Source organism: Emydura macquarii, unplaced genomic scaffold (assembly GCF_026122565.2).
Source record: "Emydura macquarii macquarii isolate MOO-44397 ecotype Brisbane River unplaced genomic scaffold, CSIRO-AGI_Emac_v2 contig_1253, whole genome shotgun sequence".
Lineage (NCBI taxonomy): Eukaryota > Metazoa > Chordata > Testudines > Chelidae > Emydura > Emydura macquarii.
In genome coordinates, this window is record NW_027131390.1 from 60,835,949 (window position 1) to 60,859,864 (window position 23,916).

The window sequence follows — 23,916 nt, forward strand, 5'->3', positions numbered from 1 at the left end:
AATTCATTAGTCATTGTCCTCATCTTACTAGATTCTCTCTTGCCTGAAGATTTCTTCCCTGACAAGTTTTTCTGCTGGGCAAAAAAAAAAAAAAAAAAAAAAAAAAAATCACTGATTTCTATTGCCATGGAATTCCAATGCATTAAAAGCTCTGCCTATTCCTCCATGACAATGATACTGTGTCTCTTACCACATATAGATCATTAACATCAGCTAGTCACTGTCTTTTTTCCAGAGAAAAGAAATTTTACATTAATAGCATCACATGGACCTGAAGTTCTCAGACCTTATGCTATATTAGTCCATGTTTCTTCACATAGTAAATGTCCAATATTCGATTTCACAGACACTATTACTTTGAATTTAAAGAGGAAAAATAAAAATGGTATAATCAGGGCTCTCCGCTTTAAAATAACAGTTTCAAAAACAGCCTGAGGAGGTATATTTAGATGGAATTCACACAAGAAAATATCTTACCACTTGGTGTCACTCTTAACCCATGTTTGGGTCAACTCAGAACAGTTTCTATGATAGCAGGAAATATGTCAGTAATCAAGAAAACTGTCAGGCTGGGGAGGATTTCACCAGTGTAATTTTTTAAACAAAATTCAGATGTTGTAGGATTCAAATAGACTGACCTAGCCATTCTCCAGAGGATGAATGTGTACAGATATGTTTTGTAAAGTCCATGCAGCCTCTGAGATAAAAAGAACTTCCATTTATAATATCTTACCCAATAGCTTGCAAAATTTGCCTCATTAAACACAATTGTTTGATTTGTTCCTGTCTCATCTGATTCTTAACATATGCTCTAAGTAGAAGAAGCCCTCAGTAGCTAACTTAGTGTATTGATACAAATGTAAATTAATTCATTGAAAATTCTGCCACATAAAATCTGTGCCAGCTAGTCAAATTGCTGGATGGCCACGCATTATTCACTTTAAAAAAAAAAAGTCACGAAACTTCAGCCTGTCAGAAAGCAGCTGATTTGACAAGAGTAATGTACATCTTTAAGAAAATGAATTTAACAGGTAACTCGGTCTGAATCTCCTCACCTATTTATTGCTCAAACAGACACCTTCTAAAATAGCATCACTTATGAATGAACTTATTAGTATTACTAGTCCATCTGCTAATGGGTGTTCTGGAACTGTGTCCTCTGGCTGTTGGCAGTAATCCTGGTGCTGAATACTTAATAAAGCTGTACCAAAACATATAGAAACAAAAAGTCATGCACCTATCACAATTACATAAACCTTCTCTATTTGTTTTCATTACCATGTTCCCCAATGGATTCTTACCCTTTTTCCAAAATCATTTCCATAGTCTGTTTTCCTACCTGTACTGAATTCCTAAATGATATAGCTGAACTTTCACTAGCTACCAGTATTCTTGAAGTTCCTCAGCATGGAAAATTTCTACTGACCTTGAGGGGAGGTTTACTCACTGAAGGGCAGCAGGACTAAAGCTGGACTTTAGTTCAGTCTCTCTCTCTCTCTAACCCTTCATTTCTGGCTCATTATTACTTTCCTTTCAGCATAACTTTTATCAGTTTTTTTTTCTGTTTGCTTACTTTGTATCTCACCTATCGTAAAACACAATAGGCAAGGAGCAAAACAGTCTTCTCTCTTGGACTTTTTGGTATTTGATTCCATCATTCTTGTTGAGGGAGAACTCCTGAGACGACATTTCTCTGTACCTTGTATATAGCCATTTTCCCTGTTAGAAACTGAGCAGAAGGTGGATGTAAAATGTTACCGATCAGAATGGGAGCATTTTGCACATGCTGTGCACTAATGTAAATGACTGCACCAAGTGCAGGGCAATGGAGAATCAGGCCCCCTTTTTTTCAGTGGGCGCTTTCTATGAGTAGTGTCTGCAGCATCAAACCCTTGACTTTTGTAAGCCTCCTTTTTCTCCCCATTCTCTGAGGCACTTTTATCGCTCTGATCATAATAATTGAGCACTTCACAACCATTCACTGATTTTTTTCTTTGCAACTCCCCCTTTGAGGTAGAGAAGTTTTATCCATATTTTATAGATGGAGAGCTGGGCCAGGGTAGATTAAGTGATTTGCTCAAGGTCACACAAGGATTATGTGGCTGAGCCAGGAAGCGCACTGAAGTCCTTTGAGTCTAGTCTAGTAGTGCCCTTTCCCTTGTATCTTCCTTCCTCACCTCACCGGCTACCTTATCTATCTATATCATCCTTCAAACCTTGGGTCCCGTTTCTGCTCTTGTTCCCAGTAATGTAAATGTGGATTTATTCCCGTAACCTCATAGTCAGCAGCATAGACTTACACAGGAATTTGTACAGGATTGAGTGAGGAACAACACTGCAGAAGACAACCTTTCCCTAACCTTGCTTTCTTCTCCCATGGAGCCTGTTGAATTCCACACGGGCAGGGGGGAGATCATGTTGGCACTTTCCCTTCCATACCCCTCAGTAGGGGTGTACTGACATTTGCTACCTCATTTATGAAGGAGGAATGGCTTGAGTATGGCCCTATCAAACTAACTCTTTGGCATTCTGAGTCTCCAGCAGACTAACTGCTCCTAGGTTTTTAATAAGCTAAGCTTAAGACAGAAGACGTGTTTATTTTAGTGTTAAAGATCCCTGTCTGTCTGTATTACAAATGACAACACTACAAGAAGCAAGTCTGAAGCTTATTTGTGTAAACTCCCAGAGCACAGTGCACCTGTGAAAACGGGAAATGCCCCATCTTGATATAGCCATCAGCAGCTATGCTAATTAATTGTGGAAAAGTGACTCTAGGTTCTCACCCAGGTGGCTCAGTCATAAAAACCATACAGTCAAAAAGTGTGATTTGCACCCAGGAGCCCACCTACTCCAGCTTACTAACATAAACATGACAGATATAATCAATTGCTTGACAGCCCAGCCACTGTCACTTCAAACTAATAATTAATTCTCTCTGAAAACAGCTACTTGAGTTAGAAGAAAACTAAGAGAAATACATTGATAGGTTGAATCAGACCCTCCCACAGAAAACAGAAGAAATCTCAAGGGAACAAATCTCCATTGGATCACTTTACAGAATCTTTGATTGACAATTCCTTTCTGATTGTTCTGCCAAGGAGAGGGTTTTACCTCACTCCCTATAGAACAGGCAATGGGACCATAAAACCCGCAGAGATCTCCTGGGACCCAGCAGACATCTCCACCTTGTAGTGGGTCCACCATCACAAAGCAAGGCTCTCAATCTGCAGTGATCTTCATGCAGGCAAAGGTGTCTGCCTGTGCAAAGCTCTCTGCAAGATCAAGGGGTCAGCAGTCATCCGAACTTTGCCTGCGGTGGTCTAATTGTAGAATGTAAACTCACTCCTTGTCAAAAGTCTGGACATCTGTCTCAGCCATACCATTTTAAACATACGCTTAAAAAGGTTCCTTTCAAAATTCTTTAGTTCAGACACCTTGCTATAGGTTACTGTAGAAAAATGAACTCACCACTGGTTTGCCTCCTCATGGTGGGGCATGGCATAGCAGGCACTTCTCATCTCTGAAAGGTGCCCCTGCTAACAGCCACTCTAGTTCAGCAATGGTCTGCTTCTTTTCATGACTGAGCCCTCCAACCAAGTCACTTTAAAGTCTTACCCCTTCTGGGGTACCAGAGAAGGTCCAACAAACAAAAGTCCTGTGGCCTCACAGACTCACTAGTCCTTCTATCTCTAGTTGCTGGGGTCTTCATACCACCTCTCTCAGTGGGCCTCCCTCTCTTCTGGGTTCCAAACCAGTAGTAAGCAAACAAAGTCTGTCTATTCAGACTCTCTCAAAAACTTTCTGCCTGGGTTTCCTTCAGCCTGTCTGCAGGTCTTCCCTACTTCCTCTTCCTGGGACTACTGTGTACCTATATTCTTGTGCAGCCCCATGACCTCTCTGTCTTCTGCAGCACCGCAGCCACTCCAGGTTCACCCTTCTTCCAGAGCAGGGGCTCACAGGGCTCTGTCTTGAAGCTCTCCCCTCACAAATACCAAGTGGAAATATATATATATATTAAAACCACTTATGCCACCCTCATGCTTGAACATTCATCCATTTTAAGTTTCTCCTATGCTTCATTCCTTAGTGGACCACTGACTCCAAGTGCTACCTTCACTAAAGTCTCACATTTATGTTGAGACGACTTACGGGAGCTAAATCTCCTGCAATAGCCTTCTCTTTCCCCCTGACTCCTATCAAGACCCCTCTAGACAGAGATCTTCAAACACTGTGCCCTCGCTCTCTCTCTTATTGTAGACTGCCCTGATCCTTTCCCAGCTGTGTCCAATAATTGCAAGTAAACCACTCAGCAAAATTCAGCTGGGGGAATAGTTGCTGTATTACAGAGGAAGCCGAGACCAACTCTCCATAAAATGCCAGGCAGCTGTGACTGTTGCTTTAATTTAGATGGTAATATAGGAATTGCCATGGTGGGTCGTACCCAAAGTCCATCTAGTCTTGTGTACTGTCTCTGACAGTAGCCAGAACCAGATACTTCAGAGAAAGGTACAAAAACCCCACAGCAGGCAGAGGAACTTATAGTTTGAGATAGATGTAGCAGGCACTTATAGTTTGAGTGTCTTAAATACTGAAGCATGGTTTCTCTCCCCCCTCCTACTTTTTAAAAATTAACTCATATACCTTTGGATATTATTTCTATTCATATAAATATCCAATCCCTATTTGAATTGAACTAAGTTTTTGGCTTCAATGATGTCTTGTGGCAATGACTTCTACAGTCTAAGTACATGTCGTATACTATTAATAAATTGCACCTATTTCATCGGGATGGTTATTTTTCAAAGGATCTTTTTATTAAAGAAGTTGTAGTAAGGATAAAAAAGGTTGTTAAGAAATAGGTTTGGAGTATAAAATAATCCTGGATTAAGGTATAATCTACAACTCCTCAGGCTAGATATTGCTGTTAGGCACAGTGGAAAGGGTGTTATGGAAACTGCACCATCAAGTGTAGGTCTGACAGGCATGGTACCTCATAGATGCTCCTATGAGCCTCATTTCCCTCCCTGCATCTCCATTGCTTCAGGAGGAAGGTAGCAGTTTGCTGCAGGCCTCTACCAAGATTCAGATAGCACCCAAGGGACAAGTTCTTTCTCTCCTCTCTGGGCACATCATCTAAACCACAGTCTAGCCCTTCTAAAAATTTTTTTTGTCAATTGCTAAAGCATGTCTACAAATGTGATACATTTAACTTCTGGCCTGCATCCTCAGCCTTTTTTAGTTGCGGTTGGTAAACCTTTTAATTATTGTCATTTATATTTTTTTATTATTGTTTTGTGATTGCATAGTTCAAATCATGGGTCTAACAGATTGTTTTGTTCTATTCAGTGCAATTTCTTTCACTGAGTTGTTTCCCCATATAATACAGAAGGTTTATTAAAGAGGCAGTATGTGAAGGATACTACTGAAGGTGTTTACTAAAAGGAATAGTACCTAAGTAGTAGAAAACCATTAACTGATGGACAGCACACAGTGATGATTCTGTGGCCAATATTTTAACATTTTACCAACCATTCTTTTTTGCTTTTGATGTAATGATATTAATAGTCAGTTGGCTGAGTAGTTTATATCTGCTATTCTCAGCCTCTGCGTAGTCCTTTAACTGCCTTAGCCTTGATTACATCAGCGGTGTTGGAACTGTTAATGGCTTTGTATGCTTCTGCTAACCAAACATTGCCTGAGCAACTTTAAAACAAAGCAAGATACTAAGATTTACCATGTGGATGGAAGTGCAGAGAGACCTTACCTATTAGAGATATTGTCAACCATCTGCAGAAGAAAGATGGATTGATAAAAGCTATTAAAAACTTGAATTAATGCATATTTTATGAACTCTAGAACATTAAGGGGAAGATTAAACTTAAAGGTGCCCATTTCAGGTTTTACACAGAACTTTATAATTTTATTTTCATCCTGTGAAGTAACATGGGTGTAATGCCAGCAGACCAATTATGTTACAGGGATGGACCATCTACAACAGTTCTGCAATCAAGAAACTATTGTCTGGTAATCTTCCTGGTATTTAAAATGTAAAATTGCACAGACACCTGCTTATTCCCTGTTGCTGGAATGCAGTTTTGACATTGTGCATATGCACTCTGAAGCAAATCACCTCTCTTACATTGGATGTGACCTTCTCCTGATAATGTTTTGTAAAATAGTATATTTCAAGCTCTGTGGTATCTCAAGCAAAATAACCTAAAAATATAAATAATCCAAAGTCACATGATTGGCTATTATAACCAAACTGTAGACTAATTCAGTGAACAAGCAGTTCTTAGAAACTGATCCAAAACCCACTGAGGTCAGTGGAAAGAGTCTTACTGATTTCAGGGATGTTTGCATCTGGCTCATACTGCATATAATTATATGTGGAAGAGAAAATAGCTTTAATTTAATAAAAATGCTCATAAATTCATAATTTGGGTCCTAAACCTGACCCTGTGTCACTGAGCTGAGTTCTGATTATAGGCAAGTCAGTTAGCCTCTGTGGGTCTCAGTCATGGCCCCTCTTCAGGAAGCTTTGTGCATATTTTTGGGAGGTTCAAATGCCCCAATGGCAGATACCTTTCACCCACTTGCTGTTATCAGGGAGACTTTCTACAGTGACCTGGATTACAGGGACAAGAGGTATCATAAACAAAGAGCTACTTTTTCCCCAATGTCATTGTTTGGTAGGTCTCAATCCAAGTTCCTAGTAAAAAAATTGGACACATCATCAAAAACAATGTAATTGGGACAAATATAATTGACAGATTCAGCCCACAAGTCCAGGTTGGAATAGGCATTGAAAATGAACTTTCCATTCATGCCTAGTTAGCAGGACAATGTAGGAATGCTGCTCGTCTTGTACTTATTCTCTGAGGGGAGGACTTTGTCTCTCAAAATATCAGTCTGGCACCTTCCATTGACACTGAAATACCATGGGGTATGTTAATTAAATTAGACTTATGTGCAATATGTGGCAGATAGTGACTTCAATTCTTTGTTTTGACTTCGAGCTCAGGCTCTAGCACTCATCTGACTTTTAATTAGTATGTACTTTTGAAATGTCATTGTTCCAGTCAAGGTCCATTCTTGACTTGCCCCCAACTTTTAAAAAATTCATCATGACTCATCATAATTGTACACTTTAGCAATATGTAGGAGAACAATGTTTTGTAATTGATTGCAGAGATATTTTACAACCCATCGTAAAAATGAAATTAGAAGTGTAGCATATTTTAAGAGGAGATGGTTGAATAATGGCTCCCATGGTTGGGACATAACGTTACTGTATTATTGTGTGTTGCAATTACTCCTGGTTAGCATGGGCTAGTGCGCGCAGAACTTTTGTCATTGGGGACACCATGAACTTGTCATCATCTAGTTGTTTACAAAAATGTCCCTTACTTTTAGTTTTAGTAGGGTTCGATTTTAGATCCATGACAATTTCTAATATGATACTTTTTTCCTTTGGCAACAAACTACAGGCTGGACTGTGCTGTAAAGTGCACTGTTGTACTGGAGACAAGGAAGTGTGTTAGGGGCCTTGCAGCAGTGGGCACCTAGGAACACATTTTAGGGGAATCAGTCAAAATTCCTCCTGCAGCTTGAGGAAGTGAACATTGCAGTAGGACATCTGCCACCCTTTAAATGGGTGCTCATTTTTGTGCATGGCAGCTCTGTTGTCCACTGTGGATAAGGCAATGGTCATGGTATCAGTGAGGCTTCCAGAATCATTGTCAGAGGTTTTTCACTAAGTTCATTGGTTAAATCCTCGAACACCTGAGGAAACATGTCACTGGACCCAAATTTGGTCTCTTTTTCCAAGTACTGTTTTACCTTTGTTTTATCAATAGCTATTTTATAAGCTCATCTATTACTTTATAGCGTCTGCCATTAATTATACAAATTACTTTTCCTACTTTTTTTTTTGTGGTTGAAGACAGATTTACAAAAGCAGTGTTGTTATCTGTGCAATTTTAGATCAATGTTGATTTCATTCCCCACCTTCTCTTTAGTACTCCTGTTTCACTGGATAGATTTGTAAAAACTCCTCTGATTTCCAGTGACAAATTGCAGAAATGCTGTTAGGTCTCTGGTGCACAAAGGGCTAACCTCAGATCAGGGGATGGACTATAAAGCTTTATCTAAAGCAGTGGTGAGCAAACTGGAGGGTGTGCCCCCCTGGTGGGTGCAAGAGGTTCTCTGGGGGAGGCATGAAGGAATTGGGATCCCGTGGGTCCCAAAGGACCCACTGCCATAATAGTGGGAGCAGGATAAAACTAGAATGGGTATTGCAGGGCGAGATGGGAATGGGATTAAAAAAAATAGTCCTGCCACGCTGCAAACAACATAAACTCCCCAGCCAGCAGCCACTGCTCTCCGGCTCCTCACCTCTGAAGGCAGTGCCACTATCAGCAGCAACAGGAAGGGTGGTAATGGAGGTGGTGTATGACAAATTCTCTGAATGGTAAAAGGGGTGCAACTGGAAAAGTTTGCATACCATTGATCTGCAGAACAAAATGAACCCATTGCTGTCAGTTATGTTCTTGGCACGCCCACACACAGAAGTTAGATAAAGACATAAATACTCCTGCTGCTAGGTTGCAAGTATCACTATTTTATTGCTTAGAATTCAGAACAATCACACACAAGAAACCCCCCAAAAAAGAGAGACGAAAGCAGGCTGCTGAGAGGGATAACAGAACACCATTTACTCTAGGCTGTCCATCTGCAAACTGACTGCTGCTTGGTCCAGATCCCACACTTCCCTCCAGAGCCCCCTAATCTGCAGCAGGACCAGGACACTCTCTGAAATGTAAAGTGACATATTACAATTTGAACAGACTTTTCAATACACCACAACAATGTATGGTAGCAGTAAGTGCAGCTGAGCCAGTGTTGATCACAGTTTAACTGTAAGCGTAGATAAGGACAATACATGTTCAACACAAGGTTTAAGGATGGTTGCCTGTGAGGCAGGGGGAGGAGAATGCATTTAGGAAAGTTGAGCTGCACACCCAGAGACACAAGACTGAGTTCAAGGCCAACGTAGGGAGATTAGGGTTTCCTATTTTGCTTTCTTTTTATAAACCCTGTCCTTTGACAAAAAGACCTTTCTGGCTGCCATTTTGGGGATTTTTTTTTTGCTGAATCATTCAGTACACATTCCATTAACCACTTTAGCAACTTTTAACTCATTCTGCTTCATGGGTGCCCTTTGTTTTTACCTGCAATCCTTGTGTAGCCCCTCCTGTCTACTAGCCCATCGTGAGTGTGTTCAAGATAAGGAAAATCTGCCTTGTGAGTTTGAGTTTTACACAACTTTGGGAAACTGGGCCTGGGGTTCCTGTGTGCTCTGCATTGCATATCAGAGTGTATTCATCTCAGACCAACCACCAAGAACAAGGTTTTATTATGCAAAGAAACATAGAACAGGATTACTGTCCATCGGCTTCCTCTCTGCTTGCCTGCCACATGCTCCCAGCCTCAGTCAGTGCTGGAACTCCCTACTGGGAGGGCAGAGAGTACTTAATATAACACAATCCCCCTTACAAACATGTCCTAACTTCCATAATAACTGAACCCCCAAACAAACAAGCCAACGTTGTCCTTTTGCCTCATTTAAACTCCTCTCAGGGTGCTCTTTAAGCCCCTTTGGTCCTACCTGCAAAGAAACACAGAAGAGGATTACAGTCCATCATCAGCCTTCTCTCTGCTTGTTAGCCTCCTGCTCCCAGAAGTCAGTGCTGAAACTTTCTCCTGGGAGGGCAGAGGGTACTTCTTGCCAGGAAGTTCTCCCAACATGCTGCAGTTTGTAGTCCACAACTTGTAGTTCCCACTTCTGCTGCTGTTGTTGAAGCACACTAGACCTTGGGCTACACTTGTCTAACTTACCCTGTTCTTTTTGGGCTCCCTCTGCCATTTTCCAGTTTCAGTACAGCACTGTTATTTACGCTCTGAACAGCCTAGGGTTGCCAATTTTGGTTGGATGTATTCAAGGAGCTCTCATCACATGATGTAATCTTTAATTAAAGATTAATCTTTAATTCCTGGAGACTCCAGGACACTTGGAGGCAACCTTACCAGCCCCTCATGAAGATACATTGGCTGCCTCTTGTTCCTAACATTGTTTTATTGAAGTCTTTTGAATTAATTGAATTTAGATTTTTCATTTGTATATATTAATACTTCCTGTCATTGCTCACTATGGGCCCATAAAAATCTACATCTACTTCAACAGGTGTTTTGCCAGATGATGGAGTGCAAGATAAGGCCCTTTATTTCTTAATTTCCTAGTATTTTGTTTTGAAATCCAATATTCTTGTACTTCTGTGTTCTGGGAGCCCATTCCTTACTATGCTGAATTTTAGGAGATCATGGTCATTTATACCAAACTTCCCTATTATTTTCATATTGTCAATCAATTACTTCATGTGGAAGAGAAGTAAATTCAAGTTAGTTTCACTTCTGCTTGGGTTCACCTCTGAATCAGAAAGTTGTGCTCTTAAACTTGAGAAACTCTTTGATGATGACAGGTGACTCTGACCTACATCAGACAAGAAATCTCCATTTGTCTGGTGGAATCTCTGTGTGACATACTGTTTTTGGTTGAATCTTTGTTAGAAATTTCCTTGCAGAGCTGCAGGAGAGATCTAATTTGGATCCAAAGCCAAACATGAAAGGATTTGCTGTCTGAGACTAGGAACAGAAGAGTAAGGGCCCTTCCAGGTTCACACATTTCCTGTAAATTTTAGTCTACTGCAAATCTTCATAGCTCGGTCTTTATGCAGTTTGCTGATCAAGTTGCATAATTTGTAGTTCAGAAGTTATTTACATGTTTTATTGTGCTGTTAATCAAAGTGCATATTTTCTTGTTTCCAGTTTTATGCTTTGTCATTTTATGTTCTTTCCTGAACAAACTGAAATAATTACATTTACTTATCTACCTTTATGTTTTAGCTGTTTCTGTGGCTGCATGTACTATTCTGAATTCTTCCCACTGATTAATGCCAATTTTTTTTGGCTTACTGGAATACAATGGTAAGACACCATTCTAGTCACGGACTAGGCACTCTGCAGGCACTGTGGAAACACAGAACAAAAAGATGGACCCTTCCCTAAACAGCCTACAATTTAAATAGACAAGACAAACACATAGTGGGGGAAAGGATAGAATATACTAGCAGAGTGAATAATGTGATGGTGGCAAACATCATATCAGTTCCATGATTTTTTTGGGGTGGATTTAGTTAGGAGGCGACGTTGAAGGGAAGAGGGGATGAAGGGGACAGGGAAGGGAAGAAGAGGGTAGGAGGAGTGAAGCTGAGGTGAAGAGACTGCAAGGGAGGGGAAGGAAGAGGGTTGATGGAAGCTGCCAATCAGCACAGGTCATGCCGGCTTGTTGGCTCTCTCTTATGCCATCAATTATATAAAATCTTTCCAGAACCACTGGGGTAATGAGAACCCACAACTCCCAAAGAAGTCCCTTATGTAGGCAAAACTCCCATTGAAGCAAATGAGTATTTTGCTTGATGAAGGAATTCAGGATTTGGCCCGTTGATAATAATTGATATGTACTACAGTAGGTACTTTTCATCTGTTACATTCAGACCCCATGATGCACTCTACAGAATTTGTATGTTTATACATTTAAATAGCATAGATAAATGGACAGGTAGATATTTATAAAGAGAAATTACAACCTTTTCTTTCCCAAGTATTCTATTATTTACACAGTAACTAAAGTGTGCTATGCACTTTGAAGGACAAACAAAGGAGATGCAGAGTAGTCTAGTGAATGGTGCACTGGTTCGTGACTCAGGACACCTGGGTCCCCTCCAAACTCAGCTACTGACCTGCCATGTGACCTTTGGCAAGACGCAGCACCTTTCTGTTCCTGTGTCCCGTCTATTTACATTGTAAGCCTTTTGAGGCAGGGACTGCTTGGTGTCTGTACAGCAACTAGCCCAGGAGGGTCCTTATCTTGGATGTGGCATGCAGCTGCAACTCTCATACAAATAAAAAATAATATAAATAATAATAATAAAAATATGTGGTGGGATGAGGAAGGACAAAGGTCACAGTCGTAAAATATAGTTACTCAGTTTTAGTTTGTGCTCATCCTGCTGCTTAAATTATAACTGATCTTTTGTTTTTGTTTTGTTTTTAACTTCTTGAGCGTAACATGGAAGGCCAGGCTTTTTAGGAAGGCTTTGAAGAAATGGGAAGGATCACTTCTTCCACCACTGAAATGCTTCCATATCTGAAGTGGAGCACTATATATGATTAACTAGCACTCGCAACACAACACAGGTCTTCAGAGTAGGAACTCAGGAACATAATCAGCTAATAATGCAAATTAGTGCTAATCAAATAAATTCATTCACCTCCCATGATTGGTAAAATATTCAGTTCCATCTGCAAAGTTCTGTCTATAGGAAATTCAGCAGCTTGATCAGTAAAGTTTGTAAATAACGTTGCAGCTGAAGTATGCCATTCAACTGGTGAAGATGCAGCTCAGTTGCCAAAGTACTCTAAAAATTCCACAGCTGAGATATGTAGAGGCTTAGCTAGAGAAACAGGTGCCCGGATCTGTGACAAATTAAACTAAATCAGCAAAGTATTCATCTTCACTAAGAGTATATACAAAAAAGGGCAGTAAATTATTTCTCAATTATTAAACTCTGCAACTCAATTAGTAAAATATGCAGCCATCTGACTGGAAAAGTGCTGCTAAATTAATGAAAGCAGCTCAGTCAGGAAATTGAGGGAGTTTGGTATTAAATTATACAACCTAATGGCCTGGGTATATGAAAAGTAACTAGTAAAAGCTGCAGTTTGGTGAATGACCTATATTAGAGAGAGTTGTACTAAATTAGTAAAACGGACCTGTGTGGGATGTCGTTTCCCTAACATAGCATCTTGACTTGCCAACAATATGCAGTGTGGGACTATTGGACTGAAGTATGTACCCTGCTGTTGCATCATGAGATCTTGGCATGTGTGGTTTTTTAGGGACAGCTACTTTTCCTTTGGAGACAAAGGCAGTGGCTGTCATCTGTGAGTATGGATTCACGGCTGTGTGTTATCTTCAGATGTTGTATGTTCTCTTTTGGTGTTGTCTATAGCATTGACTGAAGTAGGCATTGCTTCCTGTTCTTGCTAACACTAGCACAGCTCCACCATTCTTATTAAATCTTTCCGCCCTACTGCTGATAAGGTTTCCATGGCATTTAGCATCATGCCATTTCAACCTGTTCAGAGCAAACCCAATCAACATGGTGTTAAAAATACCAACAATCTTGGGGGCCTTGTTGCATTCGACTGCTCAGAAGTGCTAAGCTCAGTGAATCTGCACTAGTGTTAGCAATGATGGGGATTTTTTTTAATAAGAAATTCCTAGTAGGGACAAGACTCACATGGACTCTACTAAGCTTTAAAGGTTCTGAAAGAAGATACAGAATCAAGTTTCTTCTCATACTATTTTTACGCCAACTTCTCCTGTCCCAGTTTTTATTTTACCATTTCCCCAGCCAATTTTCTATCATCTTGTTTCTGTTTGTTTTTCACTGGAAAGCAACTATTTTCCCAGACAGATTTCCCCACCAAGATCTAATTAGTATTTGTATTCATGTTAATGTTTTAACAATAAACTTTCTATTAAATATAATACTAAAAACAATGTTGTTTATAGCCCTTAAATATATCTATAAACACATGTGGAAAAAGCCTGAAGTAGAAATCAACCAAAAATTGTACTGCACATGCTCGTTACACTATTGATAAATGCTGCTTACTTGGTTAATAACATCCAGTTTTCTGCAAACCTAGCAAAGCAATTAGTTTATCAGTGAATTAAATTTATTTTCTGCATTAGTTTATTTATATGCTCCACTCAAGGGTTTGAAATTAAAGCAAAATTCTACTCCAAAAAGTGATTGTTTAAAATTGGGCTCCACATATATTTTGTTTCTCACTAATTTCCATACCAAGTGTGCTCTTTTTTCAATTTAAAAAAAAAGAATCAGCTTCGCAAACTCAGCCAGGAATATGTAAGTCAAGCTGTATTCCTTTTTGCTTTCTGTAGCATTGCTAATAAAAAATATTTTGTTTTAACAAACCTGTTCGTGATTCAAGTGCCAGCAGAGAATCCAGCTAACACTATATTGGGGCTGCACAGCTAAAAGAAGTAAAGAAAACAATAACAAAACCTTGTTTTTATTATTTGGGGATAAAGATCTATTTTAGAACACATATGAAGCAGATCTGTTGAATAATAAGGTGTCATCATTTCCATGTAGTAATTTTTCTAACTAAAACCGTATTTTAATATCTCAGTAAGTTGAATGAGTTTGGCAGGTTGATAGTGGGGAAGGTGGGATGATATTCATAACTTTGCTTCAGCTATGAGATGGCTGGATCCAATATTTTGCAGGTTAACAGGGAAACACAGGCTTCACGTTACATTTTTTTCAAAGGAAAAGAGCAATTTACTTTGCTTTTATAAAGAAACACCTGCAGATTCTGAATTTCAAATCCAATTTTCATCTACTTTCTCCTGGTTCTATTCCTCACTGAGGATGACCCACCCAACAAGACTAAAGATTTGAACTTTGTCTCTTTTTGAGACCAAAAATATGCATTGTTTTCTGTATTAACTCAAAGATGATGGAACCTATTCACTTCATGGGGTTTCTAAGAAAATGTATCCTTAATATTTGATTAAAACAGGTCAAGTTTTGTCGGCAAAGGGAATGATTTGGAAAGATTACAAATTAGTGAATATCTAGTAAAGCACAATTTGTCCATCTTAATCACCGGATTGAATCACTGCAGTTCTGCTGGATTGTCATAGCCATTATTTGGCCACACAGGGAAAAAGGAGTAAAGGTTAACGTTTACTTAGATCCTTTCAGGTTGGCCTGGCTGCATTGAGAAGAATAGGGGCTGCTCACTTGATCCTTCCCACTGGGAAGAAGCGAATGGCCGGGAAGCAGAGATGGACATGGGTGAGGTGGATTCCTGGTTGTGCCCCTTCAACTCACTGGCCATTGAGTAGCTGACCAGGCAAACAATGGGCAGTCAGATGGTCTGCAAAAAGGAGTGAAATAATTTATTTGTTCCCAAAGATCAAGGGAGGAATTGTGTCTTACCTTGTGTGGTCAGCTCTTAGGGAAATGCAGTTATGTGATGTCCTATACTCAAGGCAGATTGTAAAGTTGCTTTAGCTTTACGGATTTTACTGTTACACTTTCTAGCTGTGCATTCATGTTGCCTCTGAACTAAACGGTAGAACACTGAACTCTAAAAATTCCTGCTATGCATACTCAGCCTCACAGTGCACTTTCTACATTCCTAACTTTATTTTCCATTCTTGTTTTTCCAAATTTAGCAAAGCATGTAACCCTGCCTGAGGGCTTCCTCTATGCAAAGTTTGACATTCCAGAATTCAAAAAGTTACCGTGTTATGTCCTTGGAAAAATAATGCTTACAGCTTTTCTAAAGTGGAGGAAAATACGTTTTGTTTCTTTCATCGTGCACTTATAACCCCAAATCTTGCCAGTCTTCCAAGATCAATCTGCCTTTATGAAGTAGAACAAGAACAAACACTTTCAGCCACAATGGAAAATTCTAGAAAAAAATATAAATTATTATTAATCAGGTTTATTATGGTAGCACTTAGGGACCAACCAAGAACAGGGCCCATTGTATTAGACACTACAAATACAGAGTATTAGACATTTCCTGCCTTGAAGAGCTTACAATCTAAATAGACAAGAGAGACACAGCAGTAGGGGAAAGGGTTATGAATAAGTGGAAAAAGATTTATAGTCCTGATCCTCTTGTGAGCTCCATGCAGACAGACCTATAATTGAAACTATTCTGTAGCCTTAACTATAGTGTTTTTTACCACTGAAAGGTACAATAAGGAGTCAGCTTAATCAATTACTTTAACAAGCCCTATCTGAGAGTGTTGTGGTATCACGTAGCAGAATGTTTCCATGGAGGGATGTAATGATACAAGTACAGAGTGGCTGCACATTTATGGTATCCTGCTAGCAAAGTGCAGAAAATATTGCCAGTGTGCTATACAAATTGCAGAAATAAAATGCAATAGATGCAGCCACTGAACAGAATAAGTGTTATCATTTCTACTTACAACTGCATTCAGCCTTTTGACTCAAAACAGCTGGAATTGTTTATCTAATTGATTCAAATGTGCATTCAACCTGTTGTTTTGATCACTGAGTTGCTTATGCAAATGAGTATACTATGGAAGATGATGATTATGTGTTTTTTCCCCTCAGTTCCCAATATGGCGTAACAATAAAATGAATGTTACCAGGAAAAGGTGTCTACCATTAAAACAACTACTCATCTTTAATGGCAAAAAAAGCAGTCACCAAAAGCATAAGTATTCCATCATTTTAAAAAAAGGTATATTAGATTGAATTATGCTAATGGGAAAGTTTAAACATAAAGGATTTGTAGGCCCACCCAGTTTCTCATTTTATTGATTTTATAAACCAGAATGGGTGGGTCTACAAATCTTCTGTGTTCTTTATAATCAGACTGCATTATGGAGCCAGCTCCTCAATTGGTGTAACTTGATGTACTCCGCTGAATTATACTGGCTCAGATCCTGGCCAATGGAATTTAGAAACTCTACAAAGATCTATTAGGAAGTTTTACAGAAATATCATATCACTTGGAGATTCCAAATTTCATACTAATTAAAACACATCAATCTTCTAAAAAGGAGCCCCAGGCACTGGCTGATATTAAGGATAAACAAAGAAAATGAATTTGGAATTTTTAGACAACACTTTTTTGAGATATCATGTTCCAAAGAATGTTAGAAGATTTTAGCCCTCAGATTTTGCCATTTCAATTTTCATCCTATTGTTTGATTACATTATGACAGTGTCTATGGGATAGAACTCTAATCCAGTGACATTCTTAACCTGTTTCTTGCTCACATAATGATGCCTGGTACTCAATATGCTTATGAAAATGATGCAAACAATTTTTCCTCAGGTTTAACAGTCAAGTACCAGTCAGACTATGGAAAACCAAAGACTTTCTGGGACAAAGTACAGTGGTGCCACTCCCAGTCTGACAACCTCTGTGCTGTTGAGGAGGAACAAAGGATCAGGGAAGGAAAACATCAAGCTAAAGCAGAGGGAAACTATTCCATTGTTGGGACCCTCTTTCAAGATGATTTCATGATGTCCTCTTGTACTAAATATACATCTCTGGGGGAGGTTAATTATTTTTATTATTACTGTTAGGAAAAGGCAGGTAATAGTAATGGGGGATTCAATTATTAGTAATTGGTTGAGCTTGTGATGACTGGGAGAACTGCATGGTCAACTGACTGCATGGTTAGAAGGTTGTGGATCTTAGAGATATATAGACAGGCTTTTGTGCAGTGCTGGGGAGCAGCCAATGGATATGGTACATGTAGATACCAATGACCTAGAGAAATATAAGAGAGATGTCCTAGAGGCCAATTTAGGCTGCTAGGGAAGAAATTAAAGTCCAAGACCTCCATGGTAGCATTAAATGCTTCTAGTTCCACATGCAGGGCCAGTTAGGCAGACTGCATGATCTCAATGGAGGATGAGACAATGCTGTTTGGAAGAGGAATTTAGATTTATTAGGAACTGGGGAACCTTTTGGAAAAGGAGGAGCCCATACAGGAAGGATGGGCTCCACCTAAACCAAAATGGAATCAGCTTGCTGGCATGTAAACAATTGTAGACAATTTTAAGGGCTGAGGGAAAGTCAACAGGTGTAGAGGAGCACACAGTTTGGACAGATACTTCCCTTAGGGGAGGTTTTATTAAAGGGGATACTCTGTATCCTAGTAAAGAGTAAAGAATAGAAGTTGATAAAGTAGAGGTAGGAACTGAAGAGAAACAATCAAACAAACAAAAAAGTTCCATTTAATTACATCACATGAAGACAGACAACTAAACACTGAACATTTTTTAACGTGCTAGTATACAAATGCAAGAAGTCTAAATACTAAAATGGGTGATCTTGAGTGCCTGGTATTAAATGAGGATATTGATATAGCAGGGATCATAGAAATTTGATGGAACAATGAGAATCAATGGGACACAGTAATACCAAGGAACAAAATATGTAGGAATGACACAGTAGATTGCACTAGTTGGGTGGGTGGCAAGGTAAGTGAAAGAAGCACAGAGTCAAATATAGTTAAAATCTCAAATGAATCAAATAATACCACAGAATCTGTATGGATAGAAGTTCCATACTTGAATAATAAGAGTATAGCAGTAGCAGTATACTACTGACCACTGGACCAGGAGGGTAATGGTGACTGTGAAATGCTCAGGGAGATTGGAGAGGCTACAAAAACAGAAAACCCAATAATTATGCGGGATTTCAACTATCTCCGATAGTAGAGAGAGCCTGAGACATGAGGCCTGGTATAAGAGGTCTGGCATGAGGCCTAAGGTCTGAACTAAAGTAGTCAGGCCTTGCTGATATAAAGCAAAATTAGCAAAAGTCAGGCTGTGAGCGGAAGTCAGGCCCTGTTACAAAACATGCCTGCTTGCAAGTTCACAGAACCTGACACAGGGCTGATATTATGAAAATGTGAACACATTTAAGAAGTGCTAGGCACAGGACATTCACGAAGGGCAATACCAGAACACCCCAATACCAAGTATGGTATAAACACTCCCCCTCCTAAAGATAAGGTTAGGATGACATCATGGATAGAGACGTTTTGATTGAACCCACATATACAAAGTAAAAGGTGGTAACTAACCATGTCAGAGGGGCAATACATAACTTGTTGGTATCAGTGTATAAAGAGGGGTCACAGAGGGGGTGTCTTTGTCTGGCTGAAGGGGGAATGGGAAGTCCTGCCATTCACTGAGCCAAATCCATTTCAATGAGTATACATGTGTTAGCATACCTGTAACCATTGAGTCAGGGCGTTAGGACCGTGTTTTGTTGACAATAAACCTGGCTGAGTTCGCTATGGAATTGAGTCAGTGGTCTTATTGAGTAATTCAATCAGAGCCTGCTGTGCAGGCTAGTTGGGCAGAGCCAGTACAACACACAGAGAGAACACACACACAGCCAACAACTGACTACAGCTGCATCCGGACTGGAAACATCAAAATTTCTAGTCATCAATAATTACTTCTTCTTGGAGTATCTAGTCCTGGAACCCGCAGAGGGAGAGGTAATTCTTGACTTAGTCCTAAGTGGTGCACAGGATCTGGTCCGAGAGGTGAATATAGCTGATTTGCTCACTAACCGTGACCATAATGTAATTAAATTTAACATCCATGTGGGGGGGGAAATACCAAAGAAACCCATCACAGCAGAATTTAACTTCAAAAAGGGGAACTACGCAAAAATGAGGAATATATTTAAATGGCAATTAAAAGGAAAAATCACAAGACTAAAATGCTTACAAGCTGCATGGAAACTTTTAAAAAACACCATAATAGAGGCTCATATTATATGTAAACCGCACATTAAAGAATAAAAAAATGCTACCATGGGTAAACAGAGTAAAAGAGGTGGTTAGAGACAGAAAAACATATTTTAAAAATTGGAAGTCAAATCCTACTAAGGAAAATAAACGCTGGCATGTCAAATGTAAAAGTATAATTAGGCAGGCCAAAAGAGAATTTGAAGAGCAACAAGAAAAAGATAAAAATCTAACATCAACATATTTTTAAAGTAAATCAGATGCAGGAAGCCTGCCAAACAGTTAGCGGGGCCACTGAATGATTGAGGTATAAAGCAGCATTCAAGGAAGAAAAGACTGTTGCAGAGAAGCTAAATGAATTCTTTGCATTGGTCTTCACTGCAGAGGATGTGTGAGAGAGATTCCTACATCTGAGCCATTCTTTTTAGGTGACAAATCTGAGGAAATGTCCCAGACTGAGTAGTTTTGGAACTGTCCTTGACTCAACAGAGGAGGTTTTGGAACAAAATGATGAATTAAGCAGTAATAAATCATCAGGACCAGATGGTACTCACCCAAGAGTTCAGAAGGAACTCAAATATGAATTTGAAGAACTACTAACTCTAGTATGTAACCTATCGTTTAGATCAGACGACTGGTGGATAGGTAATGTAATGGCAATTTTTAAAAAAGGCTCCAGAGTCGATCTTGGCAATTGCAGGCTGATAAGCCACTTCAGTACCAGACAAATTGATTAAAACTATAGTAAAGAACAGAATTATCAGACACATAGATGAGCATGATATGTTGGGGAAGATACTATGTGACTTTTTGTAAATGGAAATCATGTCTCACAAACCTACTAGCATTCTTTGAGGGTGTCAACAAGTATGTGGACAAGGGTGATACAGTAGATACAGGGTACTTGAGCTTTCAAAAAGTCTTTGACAAGGTCCTTCACCAAAGGCTCTTAAGCAAAGTAGGCAGTCATAGGATAAAAAAGAAAGTCCTCTCATGGATCAGTATCTGGTTAAAAGAATAAAGGAATAAATGGTCAGTTTTCACAGTGGAGAGAGGGAAATAGCAGTGATCCCCAAGGATCTGTACTGGGAGTAGTGTTGTTTAATTTATTCTTAAATGATCTGGAAAAAGGGGTAAACAGGGAGGTAGCAAAGTTTGCAGAAGATACAAGATTATTTAAGATAAGTCTAAAACTGACTGCAAAGACTTACAGAGGGATTCTCAACAAAACTGGGTGACTGGGCAAGAAAATGGCAGAAGAAATTCAGTGTTGATAAAGGCAAAGTAATGCACATTAGAAAACATAATCCCAACTATACAAACAAAATGATGCTAAATTAGCTGTTTCCTCTCAAGAGAGATCTTGGAGTCACTGTGGATAGTTCACTGAAAACATCTGCTCAATGTGCAGTGGCAGTCAAAAAAGTTAACCGAATGTTGGAACCATTAGGAAAGGGATAGCTAATAAGACAGAAAACATCATAATGTCACTATATAAATCCATGGTACACCCACACCTTGAACACTGCATGCAGTTCTGGTCACCGCATCTCAAAAAAGATTATTAGAATTGGAAAAGAGTACAGAAAGGGCAACAAAAATCACCAGGGTCATGGAACAGCTTTCATATGCCAAGTCATTGAAAAGGCTGGGACCGTTCAGCTTAGAAAAGAGACAACTAAGGGGAGTGTAACATCCCAGGATACAGGCCAGTAGGGGGCCTTACAATGCCTTGCTGAAGTAGCTCCCACCTGAGCCGCTCACAAACAACCTTCCAGCATGCGAGCCCCACCCTGAGTGTCTATGTGTAGCTGCAGCTTGCCAGTCACAGTTGGGTTATACTCTGGCTCTCACACCAGCCTGGGTTATACTGCAAGGTGACCCCAATACACTCCCAGTCTCAGAGTTTTCCCCAGAAAGATATGTCCTGTACTGCTCAGCCTCTCCTAAACAGTACAAATATTTAAGTCCATTATTTCTTTGAGGGAATAATATGCCAGTTTATTATCTCAAATAGTTATTCAGACACTTCAATGTAAACACACTGGATTAGATAAACAGTAAAACAAGTTTATTAACTACAAAGAGACACATTTTAAGTGAGTACATGTAATGAGACATAAAGGTCAGAAATGGTTACAAGAAAGATAAACATAAGACACTTGCTAATGCCTAAACTAACAAACTACATTAGAATCAAAGGGACATTTCTCACCGCATGTTCCAGCAGATTATTGACCAGACTCTCAGGTCAGGACCCCTCCAATGACTGCTTGCTTTGTCCCTTCAGGTGCAGTGGGTGGGACAGGCAAGGAGAGAGGGGGATGCCTCGGGGTGTTTGTCCCTCTTTTTTATAGTTTCAGTTCCCCTATTGAAAAACATTTCCTGCTGGGCAAGAGGGGAAAAAGAGTATATGTGAAAGGAAGTTTCCTGCTGGCTTTTTCTTACCCATTTGAGCTTTGTATCCCTCCCTGCTTCATGACTCTGTTTAGTGCTTAAATTCAAATTGGACAGAACACACATTCCTTTGTTTTGGACAGACCTAAACTTCTCTTTGACAACTTCACTTTTGGCAGGCCTGTGGGATTTGGAACATGTGTTAACATCACCATACAGGGGAATCTTATAACTTCACAGACAATATTGCCACACATATTTTATCAGGAGAATACTGACCAGCAAATTATGAGTTTTCAAATGAAACCTTACAAGTCTTATTTTGTACAAGGATTATTACAATAATGTGTAGGGTGTGAATAAAGGGGTGTATTCTGTCACAGAGGGATATGATAGAGGACTATACAATCATGAATGATGTGGAGAAAGTGAATAAGGAAGTGTTATTTACCCCTTCAAATTACACAAGAACTAATTAATAGGCAGCAGTTTTAAAACAAACATAAGGAAATACTTCTTCACACAATGCATAATCAACCTGTGGAACTCATTGCCAGGGGATGTTGTGAAGGCCAAAAGTATAACTGGATTAAAAAAAGAATTAGATAAGTTTATGGAGGATAGGTCAGTCAATGGCAATTAAGCAAAGATGATCAGGGATGCAATCCCATGCTCTTGGTGTCCCTAAATCGCAGACTGCCAGAAGTTAGAACTGGATGACAGGGGATGGATCACTCAATAAATTATCTTGTTCTATTCATTCCCTCTGAAGCACCTGACACTGGACACTGTTAGAAGACAGGATGCTGGGCTAGATGGACCAATGGTCTGACCCAGCATGGCCATTCCTATGTTCTTTAAGGAGCATTTATTTAAAGATTACAAGATAACATAGAATATAAATAACTGGACAGACTAGTTTTGGTAGTTCTTCATTTTGATTTAGGACAATTACAAAGAAAAACAAAAACCACTGGTATATGACATATATATTGCTCATCACACTTCTAACTTGGATAATCAGGAAACAAGGCTGATATTGAGAACGTAACTGAGTGTTTCCAGATTTTTTGATTTGTAGGGTGTTTTTTTTTAAACTCAGGGCTCCAAATTATAATTTTCTGAGGTTTAAAGTTATTATTTTTTAAAATAATTTCAATGTTTAAATGAAGTAGTTTAACAGCTATACTCTGTCTGGGTATCTACATCACTTTTTTTAAAAAAATCTGGAAATTAATAGTGTATAGGTTGTGATGTTTACATGTAACTATTTTACAGAAGCAAATATTAGCCTTAATTGGAACTGCCTTATTGAGATCTTCAGCAGAAGACATATCCAGTAATACAAACAGCAATTAGCACATTGAGCTACAATAGGGTGCTGGCAAAGGGTTACCATAGCTAGGATGGGGACAGGGGAAGAGAGGGCATACACTTCATTAGCTTGTGTAAAACAAGCTAATTGCTCCTACCAGGGGCTCCTTGCATCCTTCCCTTCTTCCTCTTCCCCTTGTGACATCCTGTCATCCTCCTTTATTACAAGGACTCCCTGCAATTCCTCCAATCTCTCCCCTGCCAGGGTCTCTGTATGCCCCCCATTCTTTCTTTCCCATACCATGGTCCCCCATTTTCCACCATCATATCAGGGTCTGTGTGCACCCCTCTTCCCCCCCCCCATCTCCCTCCAGAGAATCTATGTGCCTCTCTTCCCTCCCATTCTAGCATCTCCCATGGTAAGGGCTCTGTCTGCTCTGATTCCCACATAGCAGGGCCCTCCAACCTCCATCCATTGCAGAGGTAGTGTGCCCCTACTTCCCCTCTTTCCACAGCAGGGTCCTCCATTTTCCACCTGAAAGGGTTCTCTATAAACCCTCATTACCACCTTCTCCCCATTCCCACTTCTCTGTGTGCTCACCTGCCTCCTCCCCCCATACTGGGAAGTCTGTGTGCTCCATTCTCCCTCCCCCCATATCAGGTTTTCCCATTCTTTCCCCACATTCTAGAGCTGGGTGCACTCCCCTTCTCTCCTCACC